General features: G+C 42.3%; 1 long non-coding RNA gene across 1 annotated transcript in view; it reads right to left on the bottom strand.

Moving 5' to 3' along the window:
- Positions 1–208: 208 nt before the first annotated feature.
- Positions 209–25,931, bottom strand: part of LOC125467015 (uncharacterized) — a 65,621-nt gene continuing 39,898 nt past the window's right edge. The window contains exons 2-3 of the long non-coding RNA XR_007250544.1: positions 2,725–3,045; positions 209–353 (exon numbers count right to left, since the gene is read on the bottom strand). This is a non-coding gene — a long non-coding RNA (uncharacterized LOC125467015). The remainder of the gene's footprint in view (positions 354–2,724; positions 3,046–25,931) is intronic.

Here is a 25,931-nt window from a genome sequence, read left to right as displayed (position 1 = left end):
TGATTTCCCCAGATAGGACAGAAGGTGACTGACCTGAAACATGTACTTTGTTTGTTCCCCTCTGATTCTGCCACAACCCATTCAACATTTTCTCTTTCTTTAAGAACTTGTTGTGCCAGTTAACCAAAGGCTTGCTTGAAGAGGTAGGTAATAACATTAATCTTCTTTCAAATTAATTAATTTGATACATGTGTTGGTTGTTGTGCCAGTATTTATTGCCCACTCCTAGATGCCCTGGAGAAGATGGTGATGACCTGTCTTCTTGAATCACTGCAGTCCATGTTCTGTAGATAAACTCATAATGCCAAGAGGAAGGGGAGCTCCAGGACTTTGACCAGTACAAGTTCATAAATCTGAGTAGAAGTTCACAAAAGTAGCAAAGAGAAAGAAGGCAAATTTTAACTTAAATAAATTGAAATCTTAATTTATCTTACATTTAATGATTAACATGATGAGCATAAAAGATACATTTGTGCCACACAAATGCCAGGTCCTGGCCATCTCCAAAAAGTAGGGTCTGTCTATTGCCCCTTGACGCTCAGCATTGCCGTTACTGAATCACCTACAATTTACATCCTGGTGGTTACCATCACCCAGAAACCTGCCTGGAGGTCACAAGAGAATGTCAGAGGCTAGGAATTCTGTCATGAGTACCTGATCTCCTGTCTCTCTAGAGCCTATCCACCATCAAGAAGGTAAAACTCAAGAGTATGATGGAATGCTGTCTGTTTGCCTAGAGAGCTCTAACACCACCCAGAAAGATGTATCATCCGGAACAAAGCAACCTTCCTCCAGTACCAATGCATGATGATAGCAGAGTGTACTAATTTTAGGATGCACTACATTAAATCACTAAGGCTCCCAGGACGGTGCCTTCCAAATGCATGCCCTCTACCAAATAGAAGGACAAGGGCAGCAGACACATGGAAACACCACTTCTTGCAAGTTCCTCTCCAAGACCCACCCTGTCCTGATATGGAATTTTATCACTATTCACTGCCACTGGGTCAAAGTCCTGGAACCTCCACAACCCAAGGGCTACCCTTGGGGGTGGCACGGTGGCTCAGTAGTTAGTACTGCAGCTTCACAGCACCAGGGACCCAGGCTCGATTCCACCCTCGGGCGACTGTCTGCATGGAGTTTGCACATTCTCCCTGTGTCTGCATGGGTTTCCTTCAGCTGCTCCGGTTTCCTCCCACAGTCCAAGGATGTGCAGGCTAGGTGCATCAGCCATGCTAAATTGCCCACACTGCTCAGGGGTGTGTGGGTTACAGGGGGTTGGGCCTGGGTAGGATGCTTCAAGGGGCAGTGTGAACTTGTTGGGCTGAAGGGCCTGTTTCCACATTGTAGGGAATCTGATCTAATCTAATATAATCTACTGCAGTTCAAGAAGGCAGTTCATCACTACCTTCTCCAAGGCAATAAAAAATGTTTGCTGGCCCAGCCACTAATGTCTACATTCCATGAAAACATTTTAAAAATATTCCAATCGTACCAACTCCAATAGTCAAATGAAATGACACACGTTTTAAAAATCTTCTGCTCCCAGAAAGGAACTCTCAATACATTGGGTACAAGGTATGGGCACATCTCTTACTATGCAGATGGGAAATGCTTATGTTTCCTGTTAGTTTCCTCACAGTGTACAGTCAACCATTAAATGAAACTAACAACTGAAAGGCAAAATTGTGGCAGGGCAGAGCAATGCCCACTGTCACTGGAAGAAATTAACTTTACTTTCCCCTTTCCCTACGAAGCTATGGCTGGCTAATTGTTTCAAAGTGAGATTAATGCTGGCATTTACAAGCTATTCACAATAAACGCAAGTAGACAGGGGGCTACATGCCCAGATTTGGCACAACTTGAGTTGCAGTGATTCATAGACTGGACTTTGGCCAGTCTGATAAGCACTTATTGGCACAGATCAGACACCTGGTCAAACAGTATTGCTCAATGGCAGTAGGGTGTGTGTGGTGAGTATCACAAGGCAAACAGCCATGTCAGCTAGTGGGCTTCAGCTAATTATTAGTATAAACCTGTTTTTGGTTTCAATATTACCTTTAACAGTCTGTTTTTGGAGTAATGTGATGTATTAGTGCACCAAGTTTAGTGATTTTTCACTTTTTTAGTTAAATCTGATGTAAATGGGACCCATGATTCACACAGAAAACAAAGGGTTAAGTCACCATAGTCCCAGAGGACCACAGGGCTGCACTGTCATTAGAGAGAAAGATGACTGCTGGTGGTTTGACCTGAGGGTCTTTAACTTAGCAAAAGGAGAGATTGAGAAGCAGTGTCCTTCGTTGTCACCTCAGGCTGTTCAGAAGAAATATAAATTCTTGGTTTCCTGGTATGATCACAGAGGTATAACCTTACAAAAAACATAGAAATATTTTCATCCAATTTTCCTGCAACATGATTTTCATCCTTAAGTATCAATTTGAAAGCACAAATGTTAGGAATCTCAATCAGAAACCCCACCCGATAAGTCAGGCTCCCACTATATATGTCCAGTCATCCAGGCAGTCTCTATTGGAAATCTCCTCCAGCCCCAAGCCCTCTGAGAACATTGCATTTTTTTTCTATTTTGGCCTGTTTGGAATCCCCTAACCCTATCCCTTCAGTATGGAAGCACCTACTTTCAGAAGTGTAGACCTTGAATTCAGGACACTTGCTCTAAACATCTCAATTTTGCCTCCTTTAAGACACATGCTAAAAACCTACCTCTTTGACCAAGCTATTGGTTGCCCGTACAAATTTTTCCTTCCTTGACCTGGTGTGAATTGATGAATTACTCTCTTGCAAAGTGTCGCTTTTAGCATTAAAAATGCCTATAAATGCAAATTGTGTTTTTCTTTCAGTAAGCAAAGGCATGTGGCATAATTGAAGAATCTGAAAAGTTTACGTCTTGCTTCGTGGAGTCTGCTCTTCACGATCGGAACGTATTGATTGATTTAACTTTATCAATGCCTTGCTTGAGCATCGAACCAATGCTCACGGTGAATATTTATTCTCCTGTAATTTACTGTTTGCGATAACATCAATCTGTGGAAATGAGAATCCAAATAGGCATTAAATAAATGAAGATTACAAGGTGATAATGTTATAGACAGATCATGAGTAAACAATATTTAACAAACCACAGTTTGAATAATCAGTTTCATTTTGCAATTCAGTTAATTTTCTAAGGCGTGATATGAGAATCATGTGAGATTTTCATTTCTGTGATTGTGAATGGAGTCTTACTTCTTTAGACATCTTCCACGTGTATCTCAAATTTGGCAATTTTATAAATACCATCATTTCACTCTCCAAATATCCATTCCCTCCATCCCCACCTCCTCACCCTCATCTCTTTGTAAGATACATCCACAGACTGGGCTCTGAGTTCACACTGTACCACCTACTGTTCACATTTCAGCTGAGTGACAATTCCTGCTTTTGAGATGCCACCCTACCAACCCTTTCCAACATTCTCCAGCCTCACAACTCTTTAAGATCTTTGCACCCCTCCAATCTTACTTCTGGCATGTTGCTGAGTTATATTAGTACAGTCTGTAATGGAGCTCTGACTGGAAGCAATTGAAGGGAGCTGGCTGTTCCAAACATCTTGCCCTTGACTTATTGGGCCTGAAGAAAGTTCATCACTAACACTTCAAGAAATGAATGACATTTCATTTTGTTAAATATATTCATTCACAGGATTGAGTGTCACTGGCTAGGTCAGCATTTATTGCCCATCCTAATTGCTTAAAGGTAATTAAGGGCCAACTTCATTGCAGTGGGTCTAGAGTCGCATATTGGCCAGACAAAGTAAGGATGTTTTTCTCATTCGTTCATGAGATGTGGAAGCCAAAGGACAAGGCCCAGTGTTTCTTGTCCAGAGAGGAGTTAAGAGTCATTCACATCACAGTGGGTCTGGAGTCACATGTTGGCCTGCGATAGGGTTAGATTTCCTTCCTAAAGGACATTAGTGAACCTGATGGTTTCTTTAAACCAACAATCAACATAGTCATCATTAGGATTTTGATTCGAGATTCTTATTGCATTCCAGCTCCACCCTCTGCCATTCGGGGATTCAAACCCAGGCCCCAGAACATTACTTGGTTCTCTGGATTAATAGTCTAAGATTAACACCACTAAGACAACAACTTCCCCTTAGTCCTATGAACCTTTCCTTAATATTAGGTGGTGTGGGTGCTCTCTGGTGGGTGAGACCCCCATTGCCTGCCTGAAATATTGCCCATAGGTTAGAAAGTAGGTGCTGTAGACAGTCTCTTTGATGAGGAGAATTGACAGAGGTCAGACAGCAAGATAGGTTTCAAACAGGGTCTTAAGAGGAAGATGGCTAAGTACTGAGATGAAATGACCTGGAAAGGCAATGCTGAAATGGAAGTAGGAGGGATCTATATTGTGTAAGCAGCAATGATGAAGTGAAAAAAGAATAACATCCACAGAAGGTCAGAATTGGACGAATCTGGTTTGGAGGACTGGTATAGCATCAGAAAATGAAACAGAGATTGGGATGGGTCAGAACTGTATCAGGGTTTAAATGCAACTATGTGAATTTTAAAGATCAGGATTACAGGGGCCAGTGTTAGTCAGCAAGGACAGGGGTGATGAGAAACTGTAAGTTACTGTGGAATACGATACAGGAAGCAAAGTCTTGGATGAGCTGAAGTTTATAATAGGTGGAGGTTCGGATGCCAACCCAGGACGGTAGAGGACTAATCAAGTGTGGAGTTGATAAAGGCATTGCTAATGCAATCCGCTTTACTGCAGTACAATCACTAGATCACGTGCAACATTAACAGTCAGTGCAAGCTTGGCACCGTTGGTGATTCATAAAGACAGACACAAATGTTCCTAAATGAGACATGAATGCCATTACAAGACAATTTATTACATTCAAATATTTTTATTAAGTGCGCAATTGCATGAAACAAAGTGTTCTTTACAGCTCAAACTTTAATAAGAAAAAGTACAATGTATTTTTGCTCCCGGTGAAATGTACATTATATAGTGGGCATTACATCACAAATGTAGAGGCTGCAGGGTGTCAGTTTCTGTACTTCAGACTGATCAAGTTGTAGAGTTGAAAAGAAGGCCATTCAATCCAGCCTGTTTTTGAAATAACTATCAAATTCTGTCCAATAATCCTCTGATGAAATCTAGTGGACGTTTTATCCAGTGAAAAGCAAGGGCAAGGTATTATTAGAGTTTTGCTACTTCTGGGCCTTCTTTTTATAAATATGGAAGGTTATGAGATTTTACAATGATCACATTTCGATTTTGTGTCATTTTATAGCCTCTTCCCAAAACAATATTCTAATGTCAGTTTAAGTCATACATTTTAGACTGAGATATTCATGGAATTAATGCTTCCCCAGTTGACTATTACGTTCACCAAATCACCCGTTTATTTGACTGGACATGTCTTCATTTAGTACAGAGGTATTCTTCAAGGATAGCACCAAAATCTTCATTACTACCCCATGGGTTCAATATCAGAATTCACTCTTCAAATGTCAAGAACAATGAACAGGGCATGTTGCCCTTGTTATCCAATGCACCACTCAAGTACCCTGAAGAAGACGATTTGTATTTAAACATCGATTTGTTATGAAGGTGGGGAGGGAGGGTGGTCACGTAGCCCAGTTGACTGAATAGCTGATTTGCAACACAGAGGGATGCCAACAGCATTAGTTCAATTCAGAGGTATTCTTCATGGATAGCACCAAAGTAAAGTGGTTGACTCAAGACTGGCCCCTGCAAAGCGTGTAACAAGGCATTCAGTTCCAAAGTAATTAGGGATGGCCAATAAATGCTGGCCTTGCTACTGATGCCCACATCCATTGAAATAATCCATTTTAAAACAAAATCTACATTGCAGTCTCTCAAAGGCCAATATTACTTCCCAAATATATGGAGCCTGGAACTCCTCACAATACTCCAACCTCTTGTGGTTTATAGTATGTTATTGTATGTTTCTCCAGATATTAAAGCCAGCTTGGGTTTGCTGACCATCACTGGCCACCAATATCTCAAGTTCAAATTCTTCTTTGGCCTCCACGCTCCCTACTTCTTCAAGAATGATGGTTAAGGATTCTCCTGGGAAAGACCATTTTTCAGCAACTCAGTATAGAACTCTCAAGAGGCAAGCAATGTTTCCCCATCTCAGCTCATCTCAATGGGATTCAAAAGGAGAATTGATTATCCTTGGCACCACAGGGAGAAAGAATAATTTTAAACCCATTCGATGTTTCTGCTCTTGAGAACTATCCAGGGGTCTCAGCTGGTGAGTATGTTGTAAGGAGACTGACAGATCTAGGATTGAAAGGAATGCCTTTGTAGCCTCACAGTGTACGTTGACGTCGACAGGCTCATTCAGAAAGCACTGTTTTAAGGTCCTGGAGAGAAATTGGCAGTTGTGAAGTTTACTCCTGCCACCATAACAAAGCTTATTTTAAGGTATTTCATTGCTACCAATCCTCCTTTGTCTATTATATATCTAGGGTATGTTTTATGATCAGTGATAGCGATAACGCAATGGTGAGCCTAAATAGAAGAGGTATTTGTTTTAGTTAACAAGATGATTTATTGCGTGATAGCAACATGTACAGCTATATTACCAGTTAGGTATTGAAACATAGAAACTAGGAGCAGGGAGTTGACTATTCAGCCCCCTGATCCTGCTCCACCATTCAATAGGATTATGACTGATCATCTCACTCAGTACCCTGCTCCCACTTTCTCCCTGCACCCTTTGGTTCCTTTAGCCCCAAGAACTATATCCATCTGCTTCTTGAAAGTTTTCAATATTTTGGCTTCAACTGCTTTCTGTGGCAGAGAATTCCACAGTGTCACAAGCTTGGGTGAAAATAATTTATCCTGATCTCAGTCCTAAATGTACTACCTTGTATTCTTAAACTTTCCCCCATGGTTTTGGATTTCCCAGTCATCAGGAACATCCTTCCAATGTCTATCCTGCCAGTTAGGATTGTATAGGTTTCTATTAGATTCCCTTCATTCTTCTAAACTCCAGCATAGATAGTATTAATTGATCCAGTCTCTCTTCATACATCAGTCCTACCATCTCAAGATTCAGTTGCACTCCCTCCAAAAGCAGAACATCCTTCACCAGTTACGATGACCAAAACTGTGCACAGTACTTTTAGATGTGGTTTCACCAAGGCCCTAAAATTATAATGACTAGGATTCTCAAGGGCTCTACAGAATATGATTTCTCCCTGCAAAGGTTACAGTAGAACCTGCCATATCCACCCAAATATTGTGTGTGGCCTCTTCAGATTGGTCACATCTCATAAGCAGTCAATAAATCATCTTTTAGACAAATTTTGTCCATGAAAATTAACAAACTATTCAAATCTTCATCCATTTCAAAAGATCAGGCTCCAATTCTGAAAAAAACTTTGACTCTTATCCTACTTATGTACAGTAATGAATGTGCTAAGGCCAAACCTTGCTGCTTCTTTGATGGAAGTAGCCCAAGTCCACATTGTAACTTAATTCTTTCACTGGTCATAAGATTAACTTTCAGAAAACTGAAGTGAATATTCATCCCCCAAAACTCTCAGTCTTGGTTCAACCATCCTCTGCTACCAATGTTATACATGAGAAGAGCCTTGAACCGTGACTAAGTTTTTTAGTGAGAGCTTGATTTCTGTTAAGGACACCATAAAACTTGCCCCTCATTGACCGCTAACTCCCCATATTTAAATAACTAATTCAAATCTTATTAACTATTAATTGATATATCCATCCACCAGGTCCCTCATTCCATTAGGTCTCAGCCATTCCTTCACACTTACATTAGAGGATAACACCTGTGGGTCAATATTCTGGAACTCTACCCTTAACAGTCCTACGGATGTACCTACAACACAGAACTGCAGTGGTTCAAGAAAGTGGCTTGGCCCCACTTTCTTAGGGACAATGAAGCATTCGGTACAAAGCTTAGGTAGCTAGCAATGCCCACATCCTGTGCAATAAAAATGTCTATTAACTGAGGCATAGAATAAAAATCTCAAAAATTCTTCTAAAACTGTACATTACATCAGTTAGCCTGCAGCTGCACATGGTTATATTCCCCACATTACAGAAAGGGTGTTGGCCCTCTCTGTCCCTACCCCAGGACTGGGAGGCCCAGGTTCAAACCCCACCTGCACCAGAAGTGTGTAGTAACATCTCTGAACAGGCTGTTTAGAGAAACTAGATACAGAATGGGTATGGAGGGCTCTTGTGGTATAGCTGTAGTGTACCAAATTCTGAGCCAGGATGCCCGGGTCCTACCTGCTCCAGAGTTGTGTCATAACTTCTCTGAACAAGTTGCTTAGAAACAATCCACTGATTGGTTATGATTGCTCTAAAGAGGTGCCAAGTTTGTTGTTGGTTAGAGAGTAGCCATGCAGGAAGATTGCGTATTTTGGAGATATTTCCACTGGAACAGAGTTAGTGGTAAGTTGTAATTGATTTTTATAAGTTGAGATCAGAATGATTAGAAACCAGGAGGCAGAAATTTAATATGATTAGGAAGGAATTTCAGAAATATTTTCACCCAGACTGGATTGGGAACGTGAAACTCACTGCCTAAAACAGGTACCTTTAAAAATTCCAGGGGCTCTCTCTACCTTTAAAAATTATTTGAATGTGTTCTTAATTTGATGTCCTGTTGTACAATACCAGTTTACAGACCGAGAGCTGGAAGATGTGATTAGTTTGGCATGAATGTGTGGAGCCAGATGCCTCCTTCTGTCACATAAATTTCTGTGATTTCCAGAGAGGGGGATAAAATTCACAAACTTTACGGAGTGAGGTCCAGAGCATGGCACTTGGGCAAGTGAATGCAGAGCTACCAATGGTTATATACATAAGAAAGGAGGGGAGCAGAGATGTTGGAGTCTTGTAAAACTGGAGATGTTACAGAGATGAGGGGTGGGGTGGGTGGTGAGGCCATGCAAGGATTTGAATGCAATGCTGGGAGTAATAAATTTGAGACATTGTTGGACTGGCAGTCACGCAGCTCAACCAGCACACAGATGATGGGTGATCAGGTTATGCAGAAAGTCACAAGATGGACTGCAGATAAATTGCTTTCACAAAAAGTGGAAGAAAAAATAAAGAAAATGCAAAGATTCTGTTTATTCTCAATTAAGAAGCTATATTTCGCTGTTAGGCATCATTTGCCTTTTTTATTGCCATAAAAATGCCTTGGTGGAATGCTGCTGCCCCACACACCAAGCAAAGGTTCCCATTATCCAATGATCCCATTTAAACAAACATTGTCGGATAGATAGAGAATGAATTGGTTTGATCAGTAAATATTGCCTTTAAACAAATGACCCCATTAGCAGGGCAACTATTGACTGACAGACATTGCATGTTTAAATAGTAACTGGTTACACCTGCTGTTCTTGGTAACTTTTTGCTGAGAAATGCATTTGAACCAAGCGACAGTGAGTAATTTTTCAATCTTGCTGTTTGGTGAGTTCCCGGAGACGTCCGCCCCCATATCTGGGGTGGGGTGTGAGATTGGGGGATCAACAGCTATATGACTATCTGCTAATGATAAGACTGTGAATAGATCTCTTCCACCTGTGTGCACAGATAGGGTTCTCGGGTGTCAGATACATTCCGCTGTACTCTGACCCCTGACACCTGACCCTAATCTTAATCCCTCTGCTACAAACACACTTACATTCTGGCTTGATTTACACACCTGAATTGCCTCAGAATTTGAAACCTCGATCAGATTGTATACTCTAGCAGGTGAAATGAGGGAGAATTTTTTAAAATGTATCATTGGTACGTGTGTATCTGACACAGATGATCTTTTTGTTAACCCTAACCTGTGAACACCAATATCTTCTAATGATAAATGGCTTTGCAATCCAACATGCTTTTCCACAAGAATTGAACACAAAGTTGGCAATTTCAGAGGTTGCCTTCAGTAAGGATGACACAAATCAGGACTTTTTTTAACAGGATGATTTTCAATCCCAGATGTTCATCAGGAGCCAAGGGGTGACTTGTAGAGCAGTTATCAGCTTTGCTCATTAATTTTTTTGCTTGCTTAGTGACAACCCTCTACTTGTGTTTTCAGTAGAAGCAGTTCCAAAACATGGCAAAGCCAAACACATTCCAAATTCTCCTCATTCAAATGTACGATACATTTCCTGTAATGCAGTAACCCACATCAATATAATAAAGTATCTGGTCATCATCACACTTCATTTGTGGACGTTGCTGTGTGCAAATTTGCTATTGTATTTCCTACATTGCTGTAATAGTACAAACAAAGGATTTTAGAAATTTAACCCATAAATTCCCACAGTCAACACTAAGTAGTAATCTGTTTTAATGGTAGTTGGTTGTGAGACAAACATTGGCCAGCACACAAGTTGTGGTTACTGGATATGGAACTGTACGTAATTTCCATTTAGATTAAAGGGGACTGGGTTTGTGCTATGTATGGCAGTTGGCTTGAAAGGGTTAACTCAGAAGTTTTGGAATAGCTCCACCCACTGCTCTATAAATGATTATGAGGGGAGCTGGTCAGTTGTAACTTATTTTATCACTTGCTAATCTTTGGGTTTCAATCACTGTACAACCATGAGCTAGTTTGTTAAAAGTAAAATATTGTGGATGCTGAAAGCCTGGAATTAAAAATCAAAAGTGCTGGAGAAACTCAGCAAGTCTGGCAGCATCCATAGGGAGCGAGAGAGAGAAACAGAATTAATGTTTTGAGGCCAGTGTAACTCTTCTTTGAAGGTAGGTTAGGTTTGGCCTTGTATCTGTTCAGAAAGAGCAATGTGCCTTAACTAATGTTAATATTGATAAGCAATTAAATGTTGATGCAGTTTGTTCATTCCTACTATGTACTAAACCGATTAATGTTACTTAGGTATGTGTCCCTTGTGCCTAAGATGTGGCTAATGCTTCATGATTTAGTTCTTACTATTACCAAAAGAATGGCAATGAGCCTACAGAAAAGGAATCCTGTTCCATTCAGGGACCAGCTGTAGGTAATCCTGACAGGTTAGGAAGTTCTGTTAGTTCTTTTCTCATTGTGTTGGCCAAAGGGCCTGTTTTCACACTGTAAGGATTCTACGATTCACTTCTGGAAATGGAGTGTACCATTTTGTCATAATATTGTGAAAGTTGACTTCTGCATTCTACATAGCTATGGAGAAGGAGAGGATTAGGCAAAATGGGAGGATATTTAATTGGGGAAGAGGAAGAGGAAACTATGATGCGATTAGACATGAGTTAGGAAGCATGGACTGGGAGCAATTGTTCCATGGTAAAGGCACTATAGACATGTGGAGACTGTTTAAGGAACAGTTGTTGCGAGTGATGAATAAATATGTCCCTCTGAGACAGGCAAGAAGGGGCAAACTAAAGGAACCTTGGATGACGAGAGCGGTGGAGCTTCTTGTCAAAAGGAAGAAGGTAGCTTACATAAGGTGGAGGAAGCTAGGGTCAAGCTCAGCTCTAGACGATTACAGGCAGGCGAGGAAAGAGCTCAAAAATGGTCTGAGGAGAGCCAGGAGGGGGCACAAGAAAGACTTGGCAGAACGGATTAGGGAGAACACAAAGGCATTTTACACTTATGTGAGGGATAAGAGAATGGTTAAAGAAAGAGTAGGGCCGATCAGGGATAGCATAGGGAACTTGTGTGTGGAGTCTGAGGAGGTAGGGGAAGCCCTAAATGAGTTTTTTGCTTCTGTCTTTACGAAAGAAACAAACTTTGTAGTGAATGAAACCTTTGAAGAGCAGGCGTGCATGCTGGAATGGATAGAGATAGAGGAAGCTGATGTGCTGAAAATTTTGTCAAACATTAAGATTGACAAGTCGCCAGGCCCGGACCAGATTTTTCCTCGGCTGCTTTGGGAAACGAGAAATGCAATTGCTTCGCCACTTGCGAAGATCTTTGCATCCTCGCTCTCCACTGCAGTCGTACCTAAGGACTGGAGAGAGGCAAATGTAATTCCTCTCTTCAAGAAAGGAAATAGGGAAATCCCCGGCAATTACAGACAAGTAAGTCTCACGTCTGTCGTCTGCAAGGTGTTAGAAAGGATTCTGAGGGATAGGATTTATGACCTCTGGAAGAACATGGCTTGATTAAATGCAGTCAACACGGCTTTGTGAGGGGCAGGTCATGCCTCACAAACCTTATCGAGTTCTTTGAGGATGTGACTAGAAAAGTTGATGAGGGTCGAGCTGTGGATGTGGTGTATATGGACTTCAGCAAGGCATTTGTCAAGGTTCCGCATGGTAGGCTCATTCAGAAGGTCAGGAGTAATGGGATACAGGGGAACTTAGCTGTCTGGATACAGAATTGGCTGGCCAACAGAAGACAGCGAGTGGTAGTAGAAGGAAAATATTCTGCCTAGAAGTCAGTGGTGAGTGGTGTTCCACAGGGCTCTGTCCTTGGGCCTCTACTGTTTGTAATTTTTATTAATGACTTGGAAGAGGGGATTGAAGGATGGGTCAGCAAGTTTGCAGACGACACGAAGGTCGGAGGTGTTGTTGACAGTATAGAGGGCTGTTGTAGGCTGCAGCGGGACATTGACAGGATGCAGAGATGGGCTGAGAGGTGGCAGATGGAGTTCAACCTGGATAAATGCGAGGTGATGCATTTTGGAAGGTCGAATTTGAAAGCTGAGTACAGGATTAAGGATAGGATTCTTGGCAGTGTGGAGGAACAGAGGGATCTTGGTGTGCAGATACATAGATCCCTTAAAATGGCCACCCAAGTGGACAGGGTTGTTAAGAAAGCATATGGTGTTTTGGCTTTCATTAACAGTGGGATTGAGTTTAAGAGTCGTGAGATCTTGTTGCAGCTCTATAAAACTTTGGTTAGACCGCACTTGGAATACTGCGTCCAGTTCTGGTCGCCATATTATAGGAAAGATGTGGATGCTTTGGAGAGGGTTCAGAGGAGGTTTACCAGGATGCTGCCTGGACTGGAGGGCTTATCTTATGAAGAGAGGTTGACTGAGCTCGGACTCTTTTCATTGGAGAAAAGGAGGAGGAGAGGAGACCTAATTGAGGTATACAAGATAATGAGGGGCATAGATAGAGTTGATAGTCAGAGACTATTTCCCAGGGCAGAAATGGCTAACACGAGGGGTCATAGTTTTAAGCTGGTTGGTGGAAAGTATAGAGGGGATGTCAGAGGCAGGTTCTTTACACAGAGAGTTGTTAGAGCATGGAATGCGTTGCCAGCAGCAGTTGTGGAAGCAAGGTCATTGGGGACATTTAAGAGACTGCTGGACATGCATATGGTCACAGAAATTTGAGGGTGTATACATGAGGATCAATGGTCGGCACAACATTGTGGGCTGAAGGGCCTGTTCTGTGCTGTACTATGTTCTATGTTCTATGTTCATTGTTCTCATGAGATTTGAATCATATCATAGAATCCCTAGAATGTGGAAACAGGCCCTTCAGCCCAGCAAGTCCACACCAACTCTTGCAGCATCCCACCCAGAATCATTCCCCTAATCTATGCACATCCCTGAACACGATGGACAATTTAGCACAGCCAGTGCACCTAACCTGCACATCCTTGGACTGTGGGAGGAAACTGGAGCACCTGGAGGAAACCCGCGCAGACACAGGGAGAATGTGCAATCACCACACAGACAGTCTCCCGAGGCTGGAGTTGAACCCAGGTCCCTGGCGCTGTGAGGCTGCAGTGCTAACCACTGAGACACCGTGCTGCCCTTAATGAGAAGCCATTTTCCTGCTTGTTTCTGTGGATCTCTTGCCACACACTGGTCATGTTCTCACAAACATAAATTATTTATCTTGGGCATGAACCAAAATGTTCTTGATTTCATTGCACGTTATCACTACTCAAAACTATTTTTAGTATTTTAGATTTGGGGCTGTTGTTTTAGGTCCATGGTGCTTTTCATGTACGAACTCTCTACTTATGGCAAGGTCTTTACACACATTTTCCACACACGAGGTTAAGAGTATTCCTTTCTGATCTCCCTACTTAACTCATATGACTGTCTTTGTAATTGCTTCATCATCATGATGTAATCTCCTGATGTTAACCCCATTAATCTATGACAATTGTCTTATGATTATAAAATGTCAGGGAAAAAGTAAGCCATTCAGTCCCTCAAGTCTACCCTATCGTTCAATCAGATCGTGGCTGATCTGATAATCCTCAACTCCACTTTCCTGCCTTTTCTCCATAGCTCTTGATTTCCCTTACTGATTAAATGAATGCTTCAGCCTTGAATGTGTGTAATGACCCAACCTCCGATAGCCCTCTCTGACAATCTCCTCCACAGATTCAGTACCCTCTGAGAGAAGAGATTCTTAGGCCTTGCTGTTTTAAGTGGATAGCCTTTCACTCTGAAATTATGCCCTCTGGTTTTAGACTCTCTGACAAGGAGAAATAAGCTCTCCACATTTATCCTGTCAAGTCCTCGAAGAATCTTACATGTTTCAATGAGGTCACCTCTCATTCATCTAAATGGCAGCACAGCGGCTCAGTGGTTAGCACGGCAGCCTCACAGCGCCAGGGACCCGGGTTCGATCCTAGCCTCGGGTAACTGTCTGTGCGGAGTTTGCACATTCTCCCCAAGTCTGCGTGGGTTTACTCTGAATGGTCCGGTTTCCTCCCAGAATCCAAAGATGTGCAGGCTAGGTGGATTGGCCGTGCTAAATTGCCTGTAGTGTTCAGGGATGAGTGGGTTATAGGGGGATGGGTCTGGGTGGGATGGTCCAAAGGGAGGTGTGGACTTTTGTTGGGCCCAAGGGCCTGTTTCCACACTGTAGGGAATCTAATCTAAACTACAGCTGCAGTGACTCGTGCTACGAAGCCAAGTGAGTTTTCTTGTTTTATTTTACCAAACTCACTGCCCTAATTGACGTATGATCCCTTGTAGCAAGTATCATGTCTGATTCCTGCCTCAACTTATAATGCACCATTCCTGGTGCAAGGTACCACCCAGCAGAGATCCTGGAATTGACAGGTATCCCTGGTGCCAACGGCATTTTTAAAAGCCCAATGTCCATCTAGAAAAAAACTTAGCCCTGAACTGTCCCACCGCTCCCTCCACTGCTTCCATGCATCCCCCACCCCAGCATGATTCCTGGCATTTGCCCTAGACATGGCAAACTGTGCCTTGTAAGAATGGGCATGGTGCTTCTGCTGGCCTGGGTGAGGCACAGACAGGGCTTCCTCTCCCCACCCTCTACCCCATGACCATCTGTGGAGATCACCACACTAGACCATGCCAGCCTGTTCTGAGGCTGCTACCCAGGCTAGAGCAATCTGTTACCTGAAGGAATGCCCAGCACTGTGGAAAGAATTTGAATAACTATCTGCATTCCACCAGTGTGAGTGCCACCATCTTCTCTCTGATACTGGCCCCGTTCTTACCAAGATTCATACTCTGCCGCTCTCACTATTACGTGCAAAGTCTTTGCCTCTTGACCTTACCCACCCAAACCTGTGAAACTGCTAACTTTGAGTGTGCCCTCCTTGGGCAACTCACTCCCTCGGGACAACTCCTCACCTGCACCAATAGCTGTGCCACCCACTTTTCTCTGCTGTAATATCTCCCTCTCTCATTCTAGGAGCAAAACAGCCCAGAATAGGGCAGAAAGAGACAATACGAATGCTGTGCAACTGGTCATTTATCTCCTTACCCTTTATGAGGAGAGGATCTGATTACTTGGAGGAGGGACTCGATTTGTATTGGAGACTGCCCTTGACTCACTGTGCTGGGATCCCCTGGTGAAGCCTATTCTGGACTGGACTATGGTCTGATGACAACCATAGCAAGCTCCCTGGCTTTGTGAGCTAAATGGCACAGGAAAACCAAAGTAACATGAGCTTGGTATGTCTAGCTGAGCAGAAAAAGTACAAGCAAGGCAAAGCAAGACAAGAATATTATGACCACCCAGATTGGCTCAGAGTAAGCAAGCAAAAAGCTCAGACATGCAGCCTGGTCCAGGTATGTGTCCTTGAGCTTAGAATCCCTACAGCTTGGAAGCAGGCCACTTGGCCCATTGAGTCCACACTAGCCCTCAAAGAACATCCCATCCAGACCCAACCTCCTACCTTATCCCCATAACTCTGCATTCCCCATGCTAATCCACCTAGCCTGCACATCCCTGGACACTACAGGGCAATTTACCATGATCAGTCCACCTCACCTGCAGATGTTTGGGCTGTGGGATGAAATTAGAGCACCGGAGGAAACCCATACAGACATGAGTAGAATGTACAAACTCCACACAGATAGTCACCCAAAGGCGAAATCAAACTCAGGTCCTTGGCACAGTGAGACAGTGGTGCGAACCACCGAGCCACCACGTCGCCCAAAGCACACTGCATCCTTGCTGCAGCATTACACTGAGGATTGCTGATGTAGCCCAAGGTTTGGCATTGCAGTGCAGAAGTGTGCTGTAAGTGGATCAGCAATACGAGCGTAAGAACCTCAGGACTAGGAACATGAACTGGCAATTCAGCCTCATGAGGTGTCTGTGTGTATTTAAGAACGATTAATATTGCCTTTTTAACAATTTTTTTCCTGTGTTGATCTTATTTGCTGCTGTTATTTTACGTTTGTTCACACTGTCCCTTCTTGTCCTCTCTGGGCTTCATTACCTATACATGTCCCCTGTAATACAGCTTTTGCTATGTCAGCCTATGTATCCCTCTTTAGAACACCCCAACCTCCCATTACGTTGACTCTAGTTGCTTTGGTTATAACTGTACATAAATAGATGTTCTAATACAAATTAATCTAATTCTACCCTGCCATACATGTTGAGATCAAACTCGTGGCCCTTTCTGAGGGTCTACATTGAAAACAGGTAAGAAAGGAGTTTTAGAGCATGATGTGAAACGGTGGGGTAGATTGTGGGTTCCAGCTTGTTTTGACTTAGAGGCTATGGGCTTCAGAATGTTTAATGCTTCAAATGAGTGTTATTGGGTGTTGGTGATTGGGAGAGAGATTGAATATTGGGATTGCACAGACACAGGTGGGAGGGCCAAGTTTGGTAGCAAATGGAAAAGAAAGGCTTCCTTCTGGGTTAGGATTTTGTGCAAGGCAGGAATTCTATTTTTGGAGATATCTAGGCAGTGAGGCATTACAGCAATATCCGGAATGACCAGAGGTGGTGGTTTATGCACTTGGACACCATAACACCGTTACAACATCTACACAAAAACAGTACCTATTTTGTGAAAAATTAATAAATCAATCTTCACTCTTCCTGCCAATTCGCACATTGTCGAGTACCACTGAGTGAGAGGTAGACTGTAGGTAGGGACAAGATGAGATAGATCAGTACTCTTTAAGAAATTAAATCTCCTTTCAGCACAGGTATGCTGGGACCATTTGAGACACCCTGTTAATTCCAGTTTGGCTGAGATCAGCACAGAGCTAGGACTGTCCAGGAGTCCTGCGCTGTATATTCAGTTTCACATTGAGCAAGACATTAATCAACTGGGACATCAGACACTATTCCTGTTTTTCCGTCGTACTAATTGCTTGTTAAGCATTTGAAACAAAATATTTCCAGAATACAATTCTTTATGTTTCCTTCCCTCCCACCTCCCCTGACCCCTTTGCAGACTGTGTACAGCTGTAACAGGAATTACAGACACTACTCAAACTCTGAGTAATAAGTAATTACTGTACATACTGTTGAACAATGATACTTATCTCTGACCCCAATAGAGCAGAGAGCCCACTGGTGAAAGATCACAGTGTAGCAAGTTCCTAATGGCTGACCCCACCTGCACATTCTTCAGAAGGTCAGTTAAACAAAAGGGAATTTTATCTGCATTGACTCAGTGAAGGATAAAGAAACTGGTTGTGGGGAGGGTGGTGGAGGACAAGGGTTAGTTGGTGGAGGGATGCAGAGTATTGGGTGGGGTGAGGGGGACAAGTGAGGAACGTTTTTGTTTTACAATTAGGATTCAAATGCTCCTTTTTCAGTCCTTGCAGTAATCCTAACCCAGCAACAACAGAAACAGAAGTGGGGCATTGCTTCCTGAGAGAAAAACATCTTTGATAACATTCAGGAGAAGCTTGTGGGGGTTGGGGGAAATCCCCTTTAGTAAGAATCTCAACAAAAGGTGAAATAAAGAAACGAGTTCCCCACTCCTGTAAAAAATCCAACACTGATATCCATACCAAATTCTCTGGATTTCCAAACAGGAATCTGGGAATAATTTATTTTTGTAATCTTTTCTTTCTTTCCTTTGTCCTGCTCCCCTCTTCTTACATTATGGGTTTAATGCCAGATCTTTGTATCAGTGAGTGCTGCATTAGTCCAACTGTCTGCGCAGTGTCGGTCCTCGGTCTCTGAGGAAAGCACGTCAGTGGGCTATTCCATGTAGAAATATCACAACTCAACCCTCTGTATGAAACAAAACCAGAAATTGCTGGGAAAACTCAGCAGGTCTGGCAGCTTCTGTGGAGAGAGAGGGCAGAGTTAACATTTCAGGTCAAGAGTGTTCTGAGGAAGGGTCACCGGACCCGAAAAATGAACACTGTTTTCTCCTCTGTATATGCTGCCAGACCTGCTGAGCTTTTCCAGCAATTTTGTTTTTGTTCCTTACAGTTCATGTCCTTCAGAAGCCTCTATATGAGAATTTTTCCTCACCCTTCTCACCCCTTACTCAGAGGTCGTACAATAACATTCGTACAATTCATAGCTTAAGGTCAGTTAATTTCACGTAGCACCAAAGCTGACTACTTGGATGTAACTAGAACAAAGAACAAAGAAAATTACAGCACAGGAACAGGCCCTTCAGCCCTCCAAGCTTATGCCAATCCAAATCCTCCAGTTAAACTGTTGCTTATTTTCCAAGGATCTGTATTCCTCTGCTCCCTGCCCATTCACGTATCTGTCCAGATACATCTTAAATGACACTATTGCGCCCGCCTCTACAACCGCAGATGGCACCCACCACCCTCTACATAAAGAACTTTCCACGCATATCTCCCTTAAACATTTCCCCTCTCCCCTTGAACTCGTGACCCCCTAGTAATTGAATCCCCCACTCTGGGAAAATGTTTCTTGCTATCCACCCTGTCTATACCTCTTTGTAGATCTGAATAAATCTAATAGAGTCAGATGATGTATTTCAGTTTATCCCCTTCCCTTCTATCCAGAAGCTGGCATAATCCTGGCCATTATTATTAATTGGGATGTGGGAGTTTCTGGTTAGGTTTGCTTTTACTGCCTATCCCTAACTGCTCTGGATAAGCTGCTGGTGAGCCACTTCCTTAAGCTGCTGCAATCTTTTTGATGGAAAAATATCCCACAACACTTGCCCTGTCACATCTCAGTTTCCCATAGGAATTGGAGTAGGCCATTTGGCCCTTTCAATCCTGCTCTGCTACTCACTATAATCATGGGCATTAGTTTTGCTTACTGCCTTATTCCTGCTTTTTCCCTATATCCTTGGATCCCTTTAGCCCCAAGAACTATAACTCTTTTTGTTTTGGAAACATGCAATGTTTTGGCCTCGCCTGCTTTCTGTGACAGAATTCCACTGGCTCATCACTCTCTGGATGAAGAAGTTTGTCCTGTCAAATCTCAGTCCTAAATGGCCTATCCTATATACTTGAATAGTGACCCCCTTGTTCTGGACTTCCCAGTTATCAGGAACAATCTTCCTGCCTTTACAATATCTAGCCCTGCTAGAATTTTGTAGCTTGATGTCAGATCACCTTTCATTCTTCAAAACTCCAGGGAATATAGTCCTAACCAATCCAGTCTCTCTTCATACATCAGTCTTGCCATTCCCAGGAATCAGCCTGATGAGCCTTTGTTGCTCTCCCACCCTTGCCAAAACATCTCACCGTCCCCTTAAATTTGGTTTTGTTATTTTAGACCAGAAAGAGGAGATGGGACAGCACTGATACCACTACGGCCAATGTCTCAGAAGCAAATGTAGGTTCAAGTTCTGCTCCAGGGACTTGAATAGGCAATACAGGTTTATCTGAGCACTGCAGTTGGTAGTGTCAACTTTCAGATGGGATGCTAAATGAAGGCCCCTACTGCCTTCTTGTGCAGATATAAAACATTCCACGGTATTATTGCAAAGACCCATAGAATATCCATTGCGTCCTCGCCAATATTCACCATTCCAAGCCGAACAGAAAATGTGGTCATTATCACATGGATATTTGTGGGATTTTGCTCTGTGCAAACCAAATGGTTATTTCTTACAATTAAAGAGTAGCAAGACTTGAGAATTATTTAATTTCTCTGAGGTATTTTGGGACATTGTGAGTGAGGCCTAGACCACAAGAAACCCCAAATTTGCTGAGGTTGACTACTGAAGGGACGACAAGTTGTAGTGGGCCTGGGGCAGTGTTATGACATCCAGTGGTATGTATTATGCTGTGAGTTTATCGAGGCTACTCCATAGAGATCTCTACAAACTTTAATTGGAAAGCTTACATCTGAAGAGGGAAATAATTAAGCAGGGCACAGTTATTAGGGGAGCCTGTTTTAACTGATCTTGCCAAGTGTAAAGATGCCACACTCCATTAAATTTAATTTTATGCTTTGAAACGGGATACAGTAAAATACATCGCCATCATACAAGGGTAATGAGGTGTGACCCATAATAACACTCAATTAAGGCATTCTCATTTACAACATGCTTATACAATTTATGCACAATTCTCAGACTCTAAATAATCTCTCAGAAAAAACAGCAATGAGCTTGATTTTAATTGATTATCCTCATTACTAGGAAGGCCGGGATTCATTGACCACCCCCTGAATGTCCTTGAGAAGATTGTACTGAGTTTTCTCAAACTGTTACAGCCTGAGTGTTGAAAGTGCTCCTGCAATGCAGTTATACGGAGCAAGTTTCACAATTCACACACAGCGACAGTGAACGATTATGATTCATATAACTGGATAATATATATCCAAAAGACAATATAAAATTATTTAGAAGGGAGTCAGAAAAGATTTTCAATGATATTGCCAGGGTTGAAGGGTTTGAGCTACAGGGAGAGGCTGAATACGCTGGGGCTATTTTCCTTGGACCGTCAGAGGCTGGGGGGGACCTTACAGAGGTTTATGAAATCATCAGGGGCATGGAGAGGGTGCATAGCCAAGGTCTTTTCCCTCGGACGGGAGAGTCTAAAAATAAAACGCATAGGTTTAAGGTGGGAGAGAAAAGATTTAAAAGGACGTAAGCAGTAACTTTCCCACGCAGAGGGTGGTGCGTGTGTGGAATGAACTGACAGAGGAAGCGATGGAGGCTGGTACAATTACAACATTTAAAGGGTATCTAGATGGGTGTATGAATAAGAAGGGTTTAAAGGGATATGGGCCAAATGCAGGCAAATGGGACTAGATTAGCTTAGAATAGGACAAGTTGGACTGAAGGGTCTGTTTCCGTGCTGTATATCTCAGTGACTATGAGTGATATTAACATAATCCTTAAAATCCATGTCCCTTTGATACTTAACTGTTAGTTTAATGCCCTATTGACCTACAAATTAAAACCACAATCAGTTTGCACCTAATACTTGCAGCTCCTCCTGCCAGGGGGATGTGCTGTCATGGTGTTGTCTTGCCTGTTCTACACCATCCTCACACATTCCCCTGTCACTCGTCTGCAGCTGCATTCTGACATCTCTCATTCAACCGTCTCTGGGTTGGCTCTTCTTTCTGCTGCCCTCCACTTTACACTCTAGAAGAGTTCCCTGTAACTTTTCAGCTCTGTTCAAACTAACGAGCAAATGGCTGAAACTAATCACCAAAATACTGATGTTTTCTTTTCTGAACGTCACATTTTAAAGAGCTTTTATTTTGCTCTTGCAATTTCAAGCACCTCTTCCTTTGTTTTACACACAGTGTGCATCGAAAACCATTGCAAAACTACAAACAAACAACGGTCAACCAACTTTGTTTTCATTTACCAAATACATTTCACAGAAATCATCACCCAAACAATTTGGAAAACCATAAAGATTGCCTGAAGAAATGTTTTATTGATCCACTACACTGATTGAGAGTGCGTTTGAATGAGAACCAAAAAAGACAATATTATTTCACAAAATCTCGCAGCCCAAAGGGAGACCATTGACACCCTTGTGCCCACTGTTTGAAAAAGGTAACCAAATGGCATCTCCTTACTTGTTTTTCATCCATAACAGTGCGTGTTTTTAAGTGTTCATCCCGTTCTATGTAAGAGTCATTGTTTAACTTTTTTCCATTGCCATTTCTGATAGTGCACTTCGGATCACAATTCATCTCCTTCTGTCTATTTTGCCATCTAAACCATTTTGGGTGGTTTCGCAATTCTTGCCTCTTGTTCTGCTTGCTGTAGACTCCAATGGCTTCAATTATGGGCTCTGGCCCCCACTCTTTAAGAAGGTCATTCTCTGAGTGAGTGTCAACTTGATCCTATTTCCAGTGAGTCAATAGTTAAGACAGCACCCATGAGGAAATACAGATGGATTCCTACTTCCCCAATTTATGGGGTGTGTGTAACTCTGCCATTTCTGAAATGTCTCCATTAGGATCTGGTAACTAAGCACAAATACCAAATCTGGAATCTTGCTGGTTTGAATATCTGAATTCTGGTTGCTATCTATCTGAATTAATGACCTTGCGGTTTTTTTTTGGGCTTTGTCTCCTTTAAAGCAAACAATGTATTAGAGCAAAGATACAGTATCTGGCTGCAAACAATTTGCCACTGCACAATGAGTCCTTCTTTAAACTGTGTGACAGCCACAGGATTGGGCAATGGACCATGTGCTCTAGAGTTCACCCAGACCTTAATAACAACTGACAGTATCTATGTAGCACATTTTAATGTCAAAAGGTGATCGTTAGGATAGATGACAAAAAAAATTGCCTATTTGCCCAAGATATAATGAGAGTCTTAAGGAAGGAAGGGCACCTTAGATAGATTTGCATGTTATCCACAAGTAAGTTAGCTGCTGTTTCTCATTGCATCAATGATTACAAACCTAATTGAAACAGAACTTCATTAGGTCTAAAGTGATTTCTGATATCCTAACGCTGCAAAAGGTACTATAGAAATGCAAGTTTTTCCTTCTGTGCTGCATGTGCCCAGCAGGATATTTGAGGGCTACATATGTGCCCTTGCGCCCTTTCCAGCAAAGGTCACTGGATACCAAACACATGTTTCTTGCTCTTCATAACTTAAAGGGGGTTGTGGATAATGCCAGTGCAAATTGCATCTGTCTCAGCTGCTAATTCAACTCTGACCTATAATTGACCTTGGCTGCGCAGTTTTCCTATTTTTGCACCAATTGATTTTGTTTGCATAAGTTGTTGTCCTTTCTTTCCCTCCGTTTTAATTTAGAAGTTTTTCTCTGCAATTTCTTAGTCCATTTTCGGTTATAAACTGCACAATGGCACCACCTGTGGTTAGTCCTGGAACTGCAACTTCCAACATCCACCTTTACCACATTAGATACACAGGCGCAGGTTTTGAAATAGTCATTGCAGTGGAACTCTCTGCGTATGCTGTTGTGGCTCCTGTGGCAGTTCTAGAGCATGAGTATCCACCTGAATGTGAAAACCCAGAGGTTGTGTCCTGTGGCTCTTTGCTGATCCAGAGACACTACTGTTGGAGAAACATTTTTCTTTTATACATTCAGGGCACAATGAGTTTTGCTGGCTGGGCAGTGTTTTATTGCCTATTCCCGGTTGCCCATGAGAAAGGGTCTAGGCCCGAAACATTAGCCTTCCTGCTCCTCTGATGCTGCTTGGCCTGCTGTGTTTATCCAGCTCTACACCTTGTCATCTCGGTTAGTGAACCAGATAGATTTTTACGACAATCTATGATGGTTTTACGGTTATTAGAATTTTAATTCCAGAATTTGTTTAAAATTCAAATTACCTGGTGGGATTTGACCCCAGGTCCCCAAAGCATCACCTGGGTCTCTGGATCACTAATCCAATGACAATAGCACAACATCATCACTTTTTTCATAGCCCCTCCCAGGTCTGTAATAAATTAGAAATCACTGAACTGATAACTGACAAGGGTGCATTCGCTGCTGCCATTAGTCTTATTGCAAATAGTTAACAAGGTCACACCTTTCTGAATCAAGAGTAACTAGACATACAACATAGTTTTTATGCTCATAATAAGTTTATAATTACTGATGAACAGTATCATAGCAGAAATAATTATTTGTGAATTATCAAACTTCTTAGTGATATAAGAATTTTTTTTTCTTAAAATAAGACATCAACTTCAATCTTATTTCATATTATGTCCCATCATTTGTTCTCATCTTTTATAAGGTCAGTGAAAACTCCAACACAATTTGCTCCCTGGTTTGCTCTCTGCGAAGATCTTGAGTATGACTGGCTCTTTTTTTTGATGATATCAGTGCTACTGGATACCTGGAGATTCCCTTCACTTGGCATCAGAAGAAAACTGACACTGGGAAGGGGAAATCCACAGCACAGAAATAATTAAGCTTCTGATCATTTGACTTCACACTGTGAAACCCAGACCACAGTATTTCCAGCACAGCAACAGGCCATTCGGCCCAACAGTTTCATGCATGCGTTTATCTATGACATACCTCCTCTTGCCCTCTTCATCTCACCCATTATACCTTTCTAATCCCTTCTGTGTCAGTTACTTTTCTAGCTCTCCTTAGATGTATCCAACTAATCACCTCAAGTAATGCATGAGGTACTGACTCCCCCCGTCACTTTAATCTTTCTGTGAGTAACAAAATTTCTCCTAAATTATTGGTTTTATTTGTAACTACTGTCAATGTATGACAAGGCCAGGACCAGAAATTAAAGGCCCCAGTCCTGCTCCTGACCAAGGGACCTGACCTAACCAGTATGGCTCCTGCCTGACCCAAGCACAATGGCAAACCCCCACCCCTTTTCTTGATGAGAAACTGCAGGGCCCCTAGAAACTGGTCCGTTATTGGGCCGTGGTGCACCTTCTGCTGTCCTCAGTCTTGATGTAAAACTTTTAGTTTGGTCTCACCCACAAAGAGGTCAACCCTACCGATCCCTTTCAAAATGTCAACGGCATCCATCGGATTAGCCTTCAGCTCTCTCTCTCTCTTCTTTAGAGAGAAAAACCTCAGACTGATCAGTCTTTCCTGACATTATAACCATGATCCAATTCATTTTGGAGAGGAGGAGTTGATCTGTACTCACTGGCAGTATCTTGACCGTCACAAACATTGTATATCTCTAATTGAGAACAGCAAAATAGGTGTTTCTGACATTCAGATGAAAGAGTTGTCATGCTATACCATCAGCTGGAGGTTTTGTTGCATGTCTGACCATCTTAATGGGCCATCGTAGACAACACAAGAAAAAATACCAAAGTTTTAGGCTATTCCACCCCCATTGAGTTCCTGTTTTCCACAGACTGTGTACAATTTGACATCCTAAATTCAAATACAAACTTGGGGCTCTAATAAGCTCATCATCAAGAAAACCAATTGAGCATTAAGGAGGGGTTGATGTGAAAATGGATGTGGGTTTCTACCACAGGGAATAGTGCACTTAAAGGGCAAGGTAAACAGACATGGGAGTGGAGGGTTGGAAGGTCATGCTGATTGATCAGGTTGTCTGGTCTTTTTCTGTGCTTTTAATTCTAATTCTATTCCAATTGACTTCCCCTGCAAATATCCTTCAGAAATGTCCTCAGAACTTGGGAGTAGATGAGCAGAAATGTTTCTCTTGTCACACTTTGAGCCAACATACCTCCATACTTCCCCCAGCGGTACAAAGGACAAGGGTTTGCATCGCTGTGATCTACCAAACCATCCCAAACAGACAGTTATCCAGCTCTATCAACTGACAGTAATCATTGAGCAGAGATGGTGCCGCAGCAATACAGATGTTTTCTAACTAACCTGCTCAAAAAT

Source organism: Stegostoma tigrinum, chromosome 32, assembly GCF_030684315.1.
Source record: "Stegostoma tigrinum isolate sSteTig4 chromosome 32, sSteTig4.hap1, whole genome shotgun sequence".
In the NCBI taxonomy this organism is placed as follows: Eukaryota; Metazoa; Chordata; class Chondrichthyes; order Orectolobiformes; family Stegostomatidae; genus Stegostoma; species Stegostoma tigrinum.
This window is presented reverse-complemented; position numbering and strand designations above follow the sequence as displayed.